The sequence below is a fragment of the Mus musculus genome, chromosome 9 (assembly GCF_000001635.26).
Source record: "Mus musculus strain C57BL/6J chromosome 9, GRCm38.p6 C57BL/6J".
Taxonomy (NCBI): Eukaryota; Metazoa; Chordata; class Mammalia; order Rodentia; family Muridae; genus Mus; species Mus musculus.
In genome coordinates this window covers 56,674,336-56,688,934 of record NC_000075.6, presented here as the reverse complement: position 1 = coordinate 56,688,934, position 14,599 = coordinate 56,674,336, and the positions used below count along the sequence as shown (strand labels likewise).

At 50.8% G+C, this 14,599-nt stretch overlaps 1 protein-coding gene across 10 annotated transcripts in view; it reads left to right on the top strand.

The window, feature by feature from the left end:
- Positions 1-14,599, top strand: part of Lingo1 (leucine rich repeat and Ig domain containing 1) — a 177,851-nt gene that overhangs the window by 107,376 nt on the left and 55,876 nt on the right. For 3 of the 10 annotated variants that reach the window (XM_030244330.1, NM_001361119.1, NM_001361117.1), the window contains one exon: positions 3,654-3,815. The exons of 2 other annotated variants lie outside the window; for them this stretch is intronic. The gene's annotated coding sequence lies outside the window, so the exon portion shown is untranslated. Of the gene's footprint in view, positions 1-3,653; positions 3,816-14,425; positions 14,513-14,599 lie in introns of all 10 variants that reach the window. 5 more of the 10 variants (NM_001361116.1, NM_001361115.1, XM_030244328.1 and 2 more) reach the window with 2 other exon arrangements.

Below are 14,599 nucleotides of genomic sequence, written 5' to 3'. Positions count from 1 at the left end.
ACTTTCCTGTCTGCTAAATGGGATTATGCATTTTAATGTATTTGCTCCTGATGCCAGTGAGGAATGAATTGGAGAATAGGCGCTAGATTACAGTCATGTGACTAGCGGCTGGGCTGGGCACTACTTTGCTTTCAGTCTCCATCACACTCACTTTGGCCTGTGTAATCTAGTCTTGATTCAGTGCATAGACAGAATCTAAGAAATGCATGGCAGCAAGAACTTCCCTGTTCAGCGCAAATCCTCGTTCAGCATGTGGGCATCCCAGACTCCCTTGCAGCCTTCAGGGACAGACAGAGTTCACTCTTCATTTGGGACAGGGCTCTGCAATTCTTTCTTGCTGGGATTCTTTCATCCACCACGAATGCCACAATACTTGGTCAGAAACCAGGCTCCTGAGCCTTCTGCTGGAGACATTGGCATCCCTTCCCAATGATGTCTCTCTGAGCAGCCCTTCTGACAGGGTGATAGAGCATGGTTCTTTGGAAGTGGCTAGTACATTTCAAAAGCTGTTGTCAGGCTGGAGAGATGGCTCAATAGTTAATAGTTCTGGCTGCATTTTTCCAAGAACTCAGGTTCAAACATCCTAGCACCCACATGGCGGCTGACAACCATCTGTAACTCCAGTTCCAAAGTATCTGATGCCCTCTTCTGGCCTCTGCAGGCAACAGGCACACATATGGTATACAAGAATATGTAGGCAAAACACATATTATAAATAACATAAAAAACACATTAATTAATTAATTAAAAATTAAATTTAAAAAGAGTTTGAGTGGCTAATCACATGACTCCGAGAACTCTAAGCTACCCGGTAATTCTTATAGGCTCCACTTTGCATCTGGTTCTTGGAGCTACTCATAGGAACCACTCATATTCTAGAGACTCTTCTGTCTACTTTGCCCATTTATATAGCAAGTGGAGGGATTTGAGCAGGGACCTCTGCCTTCCCTATTAGCCCTCCTGGGCTGGGTCTACCTTCAAAGCCCCATCTGAGTCTGTCAATCTTGTTTCTGGCAGGATCTGCTAGTGCCATGAGAGCTTTTATGGAGCCAGTCTGACCATCCCGTCCACTTAAAGCCACTCTCCATAAGAGCCATTCACTCACAGATTTGGAATTGACTGTCTAACCACTGAGCTTCCTGGCCCCTAGGTTTCTGTTTAGTCCACGAGGCAGTTACACAAAGCCTTGCTCGTATGTGCTGGAGTCTCTGTCGTTACTTGGCATACCTCTATCCCTGTGAGTCTGGAACAAACTTCACAGACTCCCCCAGCCTGCCTATGTCTTTTCAGTGTTCTGCATAGCATTTCTAGAACTTTTTAGAACAGCTTGCTAGGAAGCTAACTAGCTCAAGCCCAGTTGGCCTTTTAGTCCTCTGCAGGGAGCCAAAGGAGCCGGATGTTGATGGTTATAGATGCCAGTCCTTGATGTCTCTCTTCTGAAGACTCTCTGTCCAACTTTTGGTTGGATGATGTGGTGGGGGGGGGGTGTATAAGACAGGGAATGGAGCCTTCAGAAATGAGATGGCCAACCCAGACCGCACAGCTAGCAAGGGCAGAGCAGGAAGGAACTCCAGGACACAGCCCAAGGTTCTGCCCCACACTGGCCCTGCCCTCAGCCCCACACTGTTTCCAATCACCCCTGCCTGTCCCTTCTCCAGACTCAGCCAGCATAGTCTTGAGCAGGCCCCTGCTGGGGCTCTTCTGAGCCACCCATCTGGTCCTGTCTAAGGGCTGGCTTGTCTCCTGTCAGTCTGAGGGTGAGGCCCACTCTGCCTTTTTCCTGTGTTCCCTGCACAGGATGAAAGAACAGAAAAGGGGTTCGGGAAGGAAGATGCGCCCCCAGGGACTGAGACTCAGGAGGGGTAGGCGGCTCCATGGGTGTCGCATCTGCTTCTTATTTTTCAGAGTTATTTTAAGCCAGTGGTCTGGTTGTAAGAGCAGCACGCGCCTGTGGATGTGGCTCTGGACTCACCCTCTTCCTCTTGTCTCCTTACCCCGCCTCCTCATCCCAGGCATCAGACAACTGCTGTTGGTGCTGCTCAGGCGGGCAGCCTCCTCCACACACTCTCCAGTCTTATCCCCTCCTCCTTGGGTGACTGTGACAGCCAGCCCACTGCCCCCCTTCCCCCCACCCCCCTTGCTCTGGGGGAAGCAGCCCAGGCTCCAGTTGGCAGCTTGAGAGGACTTTTAACAATGAAGAAAAACATCATTGCATTTATCTGGTTAAGGCCCTCCAGTGGCTTTTCTTGTTCTTGGGATCAGAGCCAAAGGCCCCATCTTGGCCTTCAGTGCCTCAGGCTCCTGGAAGCCTCACTTCCTGAAGCCTAAGTTCAGTTGTGGCCCCCTTCAGGAAGACCTCCCCTGACCCTCTGTCTAGAGCGTCCCCCTGTCCTTCTCCTGTTCCCTCCTCTGTGGCTGGATGTTAGGGTTGTCGCTGAGCTTGACACTCTTAGGAAGTGTCTTGTTTTTCTGCTTATTACCTGGCTTTGTGACAGGGCCAGACTCCTCTATGTCACGCCCTCATGCCCTCGTGTCGTGCATTGCTGGTACCTATGGCACACCTAGCACTTAGGACTTCCTCAAAAGCGTGGTGGTGGTGGTGGGGGGTACATTTCCTGTTCAATCATGTGAGGTCTTTCACCTCTTGGCCTTTATTGCTACAGCTGTGGACGGATGCTATTTGGCTGGCAGCCCCAGCCTCTGAGGTCATCTATGCCAGCCCTGGCGGAAAGGGAGTGAGTCAGGTGTGGATAGCAGCTCACCTTGGCATTCAGCTCCTGGAGTGTAGGCCAGGAGAGCTGCTGGGAGAGCTGCCTGCATCTCACTACTGAGAGACAGACTGCATTCACAGTCAAGGTCCCTAGACACAGTGGCAGCTTCAATTGGATACGTTTCCGTCTTTCTGTATATGGCCTTGGGTTTCAAGAACTTTCTTTGATACGTTCATTTCTTGAATTCCTAGCTTTCAATTGCTATGCATTATTTTTCCATGAAATAAAAAAAGAAGACAAAAATGTACCACTCCACCTCAATTATATCATGCCAAGGTGGTTCCTGTCTTGTCCCCTGGGCTTTTCTTATGAAGACAGTGCTAGGAGGTGGCCCAAGCGGCTCTTGACCTTAGGTGGATGGCTTCCTCCCTCTGACCCACAAAGGGGTCACTCCTTCATTATGAATGCTACCATAATGGCAGGGGGGGCGGATAGAAAGGTGTCTCCTTGGAGGAAGGAACAGCTCTGAACTTGAAGCCAGAGTCCTGAAGAGGTGACTTGACAAAGGCTAGCACCTCTGGAAGGGTCTGTTTGTATGGTTACTACACCCTGTCTCTCAGGCAGAAGTAGAGGGGGTGGCCCCTAGACAAGGATGGGTCAGTAGCATAGTGTGGTCTTCATGTTCAGACAGGAGGGTGCTAGGAACTCTGACTCTCCCTCCCTCACTTTAGGGAGGGTTCCTTGTACAGAGGTCCTACTGCCACCAGGGGAATCTGGGGGGAGAGGTAAGATGCCAAGCTAAAAAGGCAAAGGCAAGCCTGGCTGATCTTGCCTCAGATTTACACTGCTATTCCAATATTGCTGGCCCGGTTCCCATCCCTGTCCAGCCCCTCTGTCCCTCATGGACCCCTACAGATCTCCCCTGTTTCTCCTCTTTTCTAGGGATCCTAAGGCAATGTCCTGGTTCTTTTGAGTCTGTGGGCTGCAAAACTCTCAGGGCTCTGACCGGTCCAGGCCTGACCAGTCTTGAGCGGATTCCTGCCCCCACCTGGTTACAGAATCTCCTTGTGCTTCAGGATTCGGTCAAGCATTGGACCAATCACGGTAGGCACATCCCAATTGCCCCTTCTCCCCAGCTCTAGGGATACCTGAGTGTTCTTGGCCCTGCAAGAGGAAGGACACCTTTTAAAACACCTCTTATAAGTATCATAGGTAAGAACCGGGTGGTGGTGGTGCGCGCCTTTAATCCCAGCACTTGGGAGGCAGAGGCAGGCGGATTTCTGAGTTCGAGGCCAACCTGGTCTACAGAGTGAGTTCCAGGACAGCCAGGGCTACACAAAAAAAACCTGTCTCAAAAAAAAAAAAATCATATGTAGGGGTTGGGGAAACCCTGCTTCAATAAAATGAAGTTATCATCTCATGTAGCCAGTGGCATTTAGTGGTAGGGTCGGCTTCAAGCAAAGCTTGATTGAGTGTTTCAGACACTGTGAAAGACTCTGGCTTCTATCCATGTTCTTTATGCCTCTTTCTTGGTAATGGCTGTGCCCCTAGAGGTATTTGACACAACCTGGGCCAGTGTGTTTCTAGATTTAACCTGAGCCTGAAGAAAGAAATCTGATTTCATGATAAAAACAAAATAGAGTTCTAGAATTGACCTAATGGTCCTCATTGGCAGGATTTGGACTATCCTGTGCCTTTAACTAGGTCCACAGTTATTAAAGACACTGATGGTCTTGGGGGACAGGGTCTGGTCTTTTCTAGGCAGGTAACCCAAGATGGAGCAAAGGTTGTTTCTCAAAAAGATCTTGAAACCTTGCTGCAGGAGACCAGATACTTTACAATTAAAAGAGACAAATAACAAATGTCGACAGAATTTGCCCAACAGGACAGCTTGTTAGCCAGACCAAATGGGTATGAACATATCGTGGGTCCTCAGACGAGTCTCTGCACCTCTTCTCTGGGTTTAGTTTCCTCATCTGACCGGGCCACCAAGAGAGCCACCTGGCACTTGGCACCTTGCATCTGGCAGGAGCTCAAGATGCCCTTGTTCCCATCCTTTCCCTATTTTGGGGACTTTGAGACATCTGTGGTTTCTTCAAACTTAGAATGATCTGCTGGGGGTCCTGTTGGTCAGAATCCTATAAGCTGGGCTTGAGCAGAGGCCTCGTATGCAGAGGGCAGGGTCTCTGGAGAAGAGGGGGCAGAAATGGAGGTCTAGCATGGCCACGGTCATGGGAAAAGTCCATTCAGTCCTTCAGAGTGATTCAGAACGGTCCCTGGGTTAGGAGCCAGTCTCTCTAGTCTGCACTAGCAAGCCACTGGCCACCTGCAGGGCCCAGCACGGCTCACGCAAGGGGTGCATTTGAAGGGCATTTCTCTGGAGAGAGGGAGGAATGAGCTGCTGCAGGCCTCTCTAGCCAGGGGAGATGGAGATGCTGTCCCCTCTGCCTGGTCCCCAGCAGCCCTTCTCTTTCCTGTCCTTATGTCTTTCCTTGTTCTACGCTCTCATCTGTTTTCCAAGGCCCACTTCTGGGCCCTTCCCTTCCAGGGAGTCTCTCCTTGCTGTCCCGGCCAGTGGTTATCTCCAAGGGTTCATGTTCCATGTACAAGGACAGATACCCAGCATGCACTTCCTCATGGTTACCGTGTCAGTGCCAAAGTATACCGCTCTGTTTGCCTTGCCCACTAGGAAGTTCAGAGAGGGTTTGTAGCTCTTTCTACTAAGCTGTCAGGACATAACTGCTCAGTAAACCTTTTCCTGCATTTGCCTTCTTGCCCTTTTCTCTTTTCTTTTTTCTTTTTTTTTTTTTTTCATTGTCCTGATTTCTTATTTTTAAGCTGTGCTGCTGACATTGTTCCCAGAAGCCTCAGACTCTTTAGGAAAGAGGCAGGGCAGAGCTAACCAAGAGGGGCTGAGAGGGAGGCACTGTACCCACAAATGCTGGCCCTTCACATTCCCAGAGGCAGCCTGGGAAGAGGGTCTCCCTGGCACAGGTCCAGGCTCACATCCAAGGAGACAGGCACCATAGCCTGCCCATGGGGCCCTGTCCAGTGCCCGCCCTGTGCTCTGTGGCTTGGGAAGAGCAATGTTCTGCCCCCAGTCGTCTCCTCCCTCCCTGGCTTATCAGAAGCTAATGAAAGAGGCTGGAAACCCAATCCTCTGGTAATTAAATTTACTTAACGGGTATTCAAGTGGAGTAATGAGAAGTTTAATGCAGTGATTAGATTTTTCTTTAATTAATTAAAATGAGAGCTGTGTGTCTTGCCAGCAAGCCAACTTGACCCTGTGCTTGAGAGCAACTGGTACACAGTGGGAGACCTGCCTAAGCAAGTAGGGACAAAAGGCAGTGGCATCCCCCGCCCTGGCCCAGCTGCCCTCAGAAGTGATAGGCCCATCACCCATGCAGTGCTTGCTTGTCAGCCAGGGGAGGGTCAGGTCTGAGTCATCTAAAGCCTGAGGAATCAGGGGTCCCACCTTCAAAGAACCAACACTGAATCATGTGAGGTTCAGACAAGGCAGACAGCAAAGCAGATGAAAAAAAAAAAAAAAACCACAGGAGAATTCCCTTGATATCAGGGGTGATTGGGGTGGCACCTTCTCCTACATGTCCAGCCAGACCCGGGTTAGGACTAAGGCAGCTGTGCTAACAGAGGAAGTAGATTAATATATAAGAGAGTGGATAAAGCTAAGTGGATTGGGGCTCAGGGTAGCCCTGGTGACCCATAGTACTCTGTGCCTGGAAATGTTTTCCAGAAGGCTAGTCTTCTTTGCTGTTTTCAAGGATGAGGAAGAGGGGTCTGGGAATGCCACCCTAGTTGTGTGGACTGGACACTGAATAGGCCTAGCCAGAAGACTGGTCCTAGGACAGAGGCAGGGTGTGTTACCGCCAGGCAGTGGTGTGGAGACCCAAGGACTCTGTCTTTACTGTGCTGGCTCCAGACCCATATGCGCCAAGCACCGTGGTACATCTTCCAGCAGAGGGGCAGGTGCTAGGGTGGGAGGCTGAGTGGCCCTGTTTGTCCATCTGTACTGCCAGCTCTGCCGCCTGTGGGCAGGACTCCCGTGCCAGACCCTGCTCAGAACGCCCTAGATGAATCAGACATGGTCCCTGCCCACAGGGCTGGTGGGGGAGGTGGAAAAAAAAAACCAGGAACAACAGCTCTGAGTGATCAGAGCTGAGGTGGGGGCGGCCTTGGGGCTGGGGTGATCCATGGATCTGTGTTTAGAGTGTTGGCTTGGAGCAGGTGGGAGGTGGAGACAGCAAGGAGAGGAAGAGGAAGAGGAAGGCATCCATGTTCTGGCTCAGGGGGTCCCTCATGGTGGGTACATCACAGGATTCAATCCCTCCCCATCCCGTGATTTCTGGGGTGGCTGCTGGCTTCCTGCTTAGTAAACTTCCTTGCACATCCTCCCACCGTGCCCACCTGTAAGGGAAGGATCAAGACAATGGCATCAGGGGCTCTCAGACAAGTCTTATATGTTCAGGCACAGCAGGTCCAGGATCAATGGATCCCTGCCTGAGTGCTGAGACGGGTAAAAGGCTACACAGGGCCATGTCTGGATTCCTGTACCTGTTTTTCTAATCCTGGCTGTGTGATTATGAGTAGATCCTGCAACCTCTCTGTGCTTGGGTTGCCTCTTCTGTTAAAGAGGCAATGGTGGGCCTCCTATAGATGATTGCAACACAGAGGTGGGGTTCAGTACAGTTCAGACCTACCACACACTCAGGACATAGTGCGCAGGCCCTCCACCCACTGCTATTGCGGCAGCAGCCCCATGAAGGAGTAGGGGATGACATTCGGCAAAGGCTTCAGAATAGAAGCAGCATAAAGGGGACTAGCTGGGGCACACAGGTAGGAGGGGACATGCCAGGGGAAAAGCAAAGAGATGTACCATGTAGGAATGTCCTCGTGTGAGAAAGCCCCACTTGCCCCACAGCCTCCTCTGCCAGCCCCTCACTGCTGTGGTCAGGTGTCTCCTAGACCTTTTCCTGTGCCTTTATAAACATATTTATTGTGTGACACTTTAGAAAAGAAGTGGGATCCTATCTACATGTCATTCTGCAAGCCCCATTTGTGGTTTGTCACTTACGGGGGAGCGGGGGGAGCCGGGGTGGTGGTGGAAAGCATCTGTCAACATCACAGCACAGGTCTGTGGTGTTCTTTTTAATTGTTGCCTAATATTCCATTGTTTGGACACGGTGGAATTTATGTAACCAGTCCCCCGTTGATAGATATTTAGGTTGCCTGCAATCCTTCACTCCTGCGAACAATGCTTCAGTGAATCTCCTCGTTCATGTATCTGTCTGGCACAGGTAGGCATTTCCATAGAATGGATTTCTAGGGTAAACTTGCAGGGATGGGGTGCAGATGTTGTTTTGACAGCTCCATTGCTCTTCTGAAAGATAAGGCCAGCTTCTGCTGGTCCTCGGTGAGGGGAGTGGCTGCCCCACCACCTTCTACCCCAGCACAGTCGGTCTTGTTAATTTTTGCCAATCTAGAAAACCGCCTCGCTGTGGTTCCAACGCTCACTTTGTGCCTTCCCAATGAGGCCATCTTTTCATGTGGTTATTGGCCGCGAGTGCTTCTTCCTCTGTTACTTGACTGTTCAGATCCTTTGCCCATTTTTCTTTTCTTTTTGCCTTTTTCTTATTGATATAAAGGAGCTTTTAGCACATTAGGAATGGTCAAACTTTCGTCTGTTGCTTGCATTGGAAATACTCTCCCTGGCCAGCCGTTTGTCTTTTTAGTTCTGTTTATGGCATCTTTGCCCATGTACCAGCCTTACATCTTTATTTAGTCAAGTCTGTCAGGGTTCTCTGGGCCTCTGAGGCACACGTCTGGCTTGAAGAGACTTCCTGTAAGGCTTTCTCAGAGGAGCAGGGACAAGGTCAGGTGTGACTGACACCGTTCTTCAACTGCAACTGGGGCCCTTGTGCCAGAAAAGACAGTGGGAGATGGGGGTTGGGGTGGGGCTTGAAGAGGTTGTTCGGGAACTGGTGGCCATGGCGACCGGGTGTGATAGTGGGAGAGAAAGAGGGTTAGCTTGGTGTTTGGCTTGGGGGCTGAGTGACCGGTGCCCCCACCACTCTCAGTAGGGAATAGGGCTAGGGAGGGAACTGTGTGTGGTGCGTATGTGCTCACTTCTGCAGGGCTTATATGTATGAGCACATACATGTACATATATGTATGCTTCATGTATATGCCAGAGGTTCTGGATAGTGTCGCATCTGTACCATGGCCTGGTTGGGAAGGGTGTTTACTTTTGTGGAGTATATGTATCACCTTTCTGTTTCTCTGTCTCTGTCTCTCTGTCTGTCTCTCTCCTCCCCTTTACCTCTTCCCCCTCCTTCCTCCCCTCTCTCCCCTATTGCCATAGGAAACTTTGTTTTTCATAAGGAACCAGACGCAAAGACATTATGTTCCTCACTCACTGAGGGTCATAGAGCTACTAAATGGTGCAAAGACTTTTTTTTTAGGTAACACTGACCCAACCTCCCCCACCCAGAATTCGTGCTGTGCCCTTCCTCTCATTTCTAATGTGGCCAACTGGAGTCATCGAGGACTCTTAAGGACAATTACGGAGCCCGCGTTTGATGCATGGCCCGGTTCTTCTGAGACATTTCATCTTTTTGTCCTGTGCTCCATCCTGAGAGTGGTACAATCACAGTGCCCACCTCCTCGGGTGTCTGTGGGCAGTGTGAGTCAGTACACTTCACACGGGGGCTCATTGGTGTATCTGTAGTGGCGATGACGGTGGTAACAATGACGGTTCTGGCAAGGGTGCCGTTGCCTCCTCCTGTCCCTCCACAATCCCTCCACCACCGACCTCATTCCTATGCCCCTCAGGCCCCCTAGGAATCTTGTCAGCATTTTTTGCCTTTGAACCTTTGTCCTCTGCTTTTGGTCTCAAACCCTTGCCAGGCCTGTGAATTAAAGCCCAAGCTGCCAAGATAAAAATCACAGGAGAGAAGTTGGGTGGCCTCTGGGGCTTCTCTCACGGCCGCTCTGGCCGGGCATTTCATACTGAGTATTCATCTGTCATGGCCCAGTCTCTGAGAACCAGACCATGACGTCCAAGGTGAAGGCCCTCGCTCCCTGAGCGCGCTCAGCCGCACATTGTCTGAGTTGATCCAGCCTGGCTGCCACTCCTGAAACCTGACTCCACGAAGAATCCCTCTCACCACCCTTAGCAAGGAAAGGTGGCTAATCCAGGCCATGGCCCCCTCCCACATCGCCTGTAATCCAGGCCATGGCCCCCTCCCACATCACCTGTAATCCAGGCCATGGCCCCTCCCACATCACCTGTAATCCAGGCCATGGCCCCTCCCACATCACCTGTAATCCAGGCCATGGCCCCTCCCACATCACCTGTAATCCAGGCCATGGCCCCTCCCACATCACCTGTAATCCAGGCCATGGCCCCCTCCCACATCGCCTGGGGAGATCCTGTGGTCTCAGCCTGGCTTCCAGGTGTCTCAATTCCAGAGTTCTCATGCCCACAGAATTTTTGAATTTCTCAACCAAGTAAGGAAAGCCTCAAGAAGAAAAGAGTGGCCATTGCTGCTGCTGGTGTGTCTGATTTCCAGGCCCCAAACATGATGGGATGCTGGACTGGAGAGACAGCACCAGTCTCAGACCTGGGTTCGGTTCCCGGCTCCCACATGGCAGCTCACAACTTCTGTAACTCCAGCTCTAGGGAATCTAGCACCCTCCTGTGGCCTCTTGGGGCATGTCATGTATGTAGTATATAGACATACACACAAACAAGGCACCCAAACACATACACATGAAAAAATAAATTTTAAGAATTACAAGGTCAAGATTAAAAGATGGTGGGATGCCATTTGTTCCTCCTTGAATGGCCACACCCAGCAGAAACTGTCACTCTACAGCCTCGGAGAGACTTCCTCACACCATCTTCAGGAGGCCCCATCCCCAGGCCCTCAGCGTCCCACTCCAGGGGAATCTTCACTTTAAGCAGCCTCCACTCCAACCCAGTTGCCAGCACATTCCTGAATCCTGTAGGGTGCTTTACAAATGATGCTGTGATCGAGTTCATAGCGAGGCGGGGCTGTGGAGCAGAGGCATGCATGCATGGAAAACAGTACCAGCCACATGTGAGAAGCTGAGTTGACCTAGAAAGTCTTTCTAACAGCTTGTAAGGAGCCAGGTGGCAACTGCTATTTTGAGGAGGGGGCATTTCATTTAACTCTGCCTTGCTTCTTAGGAAAACTGAGAAGGGGCAGGGCATGTATAAACTTTAAGACTTCTCCCTCAAGTGAGTGCGACTAGCCCGCATGGTATCTTGGGTAGGCGGACTGCCTCTTTTTCCTGTCCTGTGCTCCCATAGGACCACACCGCATCTAAAGTGATAATTGCCAAGTGAAGAGCCAATGAGTTTGAAACAGAAGCCTACAATTAAGTTAGCAGTACCAAAGCCCTGTGGGTTTCTCCTCCCACCCCCACCCCCCATGATCTACTCTAGGCAGCTGAGTTGGGGTCCTGGAGTCATTCTGAGAATTGGCCCTAGTTCCAAGGCTGGGTAGCCACTCTCAGGGTGTTCTTTCTTGCTTGCTTTCTTGCTTTCTTTTTCAAGACAGGGTTTCTCTGTATAGCCCTGGCTGCCCTAGAACTCACTTTGTAGACCAGGCTGGCCTTGAACTCAGAAATCGGCCTGCCTCTGCCTCCCAAGTGCTGGGATTAAAGGCATGTGCCACCACTGCCTGGCTTGTCCTGGCCTTTCTAAAGTTAAGTTCAGGCCCCTGTAGGCTCTCAATGGTCAAGGCAGTGTCACCTTACCTCAGCGCCTACCTCCCTTCTCCATGTGGGGATGGCCCTACTGGGAGTCCCTCTGTGGGGCCTGGAAGCCTCTTACTTATGGAGAAGGAACTCCACAGCTGGCAACTGTGGTGGTCTCCCCTAAACCTCAAATATTTAGAGGCTCCAGAGGGGCCTAGATCTGCCTTCCAGCAATCTGTGCTGGGAGGTCAAGCTGCCATCTCTCACACAGCTCTAGGGTCTGTGTTAACATCAGTAAGGCCCTTGGAAACTTGGCAGCTCAGTGCCTCCTGCTCACTGCCTCCCTGCTTGGCTGCTGAGAAGCAAGTGCTGAGGGTAGGGAGGGCGGGGACTTAAGTGCACCCAGCCACTCAGGGAGTCCCGCCAGAAACTCTACCTTGTAGTCTTGCTTCACCACTGAGAATCTGTGACCTCCAGTCACTGTGCCCAGTGGGTGGGGGTGGGGGTTGGGGGTGATAGGGGTGATTCTGCTCATAGCCCATTGGCCTAAGCCTCTCCCACAGCCCAGAGGACTACAGAGGACAGAGAGCATATGCTTTCAGTGGGAACACACTTTGTTCCCAAGGTCAGTCAGAACAACAAAGGCCAAGACTGTGGCTTCCTGTTTGTTTCATCCTGCCTAGAGTTTATTTATTACATGGCTGTTGTGGTCCATGTAATGTCCTGATTAGGACAATTGATTCTGACTCCTGAATACCAGGATGAAAACTCACCTCTGCCTCTTGGTACCTGTATAACCATGGGCTGATTCCTTTTCCGTGTCTCTTTTTTTTTTTCTTCTTTGCAGAATTAGAATACTGGAGTGGGGTGGGGTACATTTCAGTGGAAAGGGCTTGTTTAACATGTTCAGGGACCCAGGCTACATCTTGGGTACACCACAAAAGAAACAAATCAAGTGGAACTATTGACAGCATCTATCTTGGCGTGGTTGTGAGGCTTAAATGAGCTAGTATCTGTAAAGTGCTAGACAGGGCTTTGTGGGTGCCAGCTACCACCACTACCAGTACCACCCAGCACCAGACACTGACAGGGTAGATGGGAAGCAAATGGGTAAACAATTAAATTGGGGGCTGGAGAGATGGTTCAGAGCTCAGAGAGGCTCAGAGCACTGGTGGTTTTCAGAGGACCCAGGTTTGATTCCCAGCATACACAGAGGCTCATGACCATCTGTAACTCCAGATCCAGAGGATCTGATTTCCTCTTCCAGTCTCCATGGATACCAGGAACGCACTCAGTGTACAAATATACTTCATGTAGGCAAACACTCACACATAAAATAAAATAAAATAATTAACCTAAGAAGAAAGTTTCCTATTAGGTTGGTGCTAGAAAATGAACCACACACGGAAGACATTCACAGCCAGGGTGTAGGGGTGGGAGGAGGCACAAACCACACCACCATCGAGACATTGCTACACCATTGCTACACTGATGCCTTAACATACTGACAGGATGAGTGTTGGAGAGGACTCAGAGCAACTGGAATACTCAAAGTTTGCTCATGGGAATGCAAGACAGTACAGCCACTTTGGCCAACAACGTGGGGGCGTCTTACAAAGAAAACTTGCCACACAAGCTCACAATGATTCTGCTAGGTACTTGCCAAGAGAAACAGCTTCACTCATGCAAAGGCCCATCTGAATATTTATGGCGGCATTACGTCTACAAAAACTGGTTAACAGCCCGAGTGCTCTTTCACTGGTGAGTGGATAAATAATGGAATACTACTCAGCCGTAGAAAGGCAGAGATTCTGACATAAGACAACACAGATGAATCTCAAACGCATCATGTTGAGTGAACAGAACCAGACAGGGGGCCCCACAGAGATTTCTCTTCATAGACTCTGGAGAGAACGAAACTACAGGGACAGAAACAGGTCAATAGCTGCCAGAAGTTAGGGACACATTGGTTATGGAAGGACAGCCCAGAGAGACTTGGGACAGAATTGTTCTCTACCTTGATTGTGGTGGTAGCTGCACGCCTGTTTGCAGTAGTCGAGACTCACAGAACCATGCACTAGAAATGGTGAGCTGAACTGCACGTTAGTTATACCTCAATTACTGTGCCTGAGAGATAGCGTTCTATGAAACTGTTGAAACAGGGACAGGTGACGTGACATACATGTGAAGGAGGACGGTATGTTGTCGGTGGGCAAGGGTTCTTTGAGGTGGTGCCTTGGGCTGAGACCCAGGTGAGGAGGAGCTAAGAAGAGGCACTGGGGCAACCTGGGCTGAGGGAGGTGGTCAGGGCCTGAGGGCCATACTCTGGGTACCACTGAGGAACAGATGGAGTGACTGAGGTACGGTGTGAGAGCCTGTGAGGCGAGGAAAGGAAGCAATGCTAGGGCCATGATTAAGAGGAGGGGGTGCCATACAGTATGGGAAGGTGAATCCTAAAGGCAGATGTGGGCCAGCCACAGGCCCACAGGCCTACAGGCCAAGGCAGGAGAACTGGTGGGCAGCAGTGGGCCTCACTGTTAGTATTATGAGATGGAGGACTAGAAGCCAGGTATCCTGGGTGCTAAGGGCTGAAGACAAACTAGTGAAGCTTCCAATAGGCAGGAGATAGACTTGGTGGGCAGCATGGGAATGGTGAAGAGGATTGGGGTCAGGACTGTTCTTTCCTGTGCTTGTCAATAAAGCTGAGGTGGACAGACCCATGCAACACCGAGGGAGACTGGGAAGGAAGAAAGGGCCGGACAGGGAATCCACACTCCTAGGCTGTGGTCACTCAGCGTGGGTACTTGTACTCGAGTAGGCTAGGGAGTGGGGATGCAGTCTGGTGCCCATAGACCTATACTGTGCAGCATGAAGCCCTGTGGGTTAGGCAGTGGGATCTGTCCGTGGCCATCCACTCATGGTAGCTGGAAGCCCATCTCTGTAACACTAACTTTCCTGTTCTTCCCCCACAGTGCATGCTGAGACTGAGCCCCGAAGGCTGCTGTGTCCTCAGGCCTTTGGCAGCCCCTCTGCTTGGCTCCCTGTGCCATCTGACCCAGGTAGGGAGAGAGTGAGGAAACTCACTGGACCTGTGTGGTCCTGGGTATAAAGGCTTAGTGTGAGGTTGAGGGTCCTAACCAAGACAG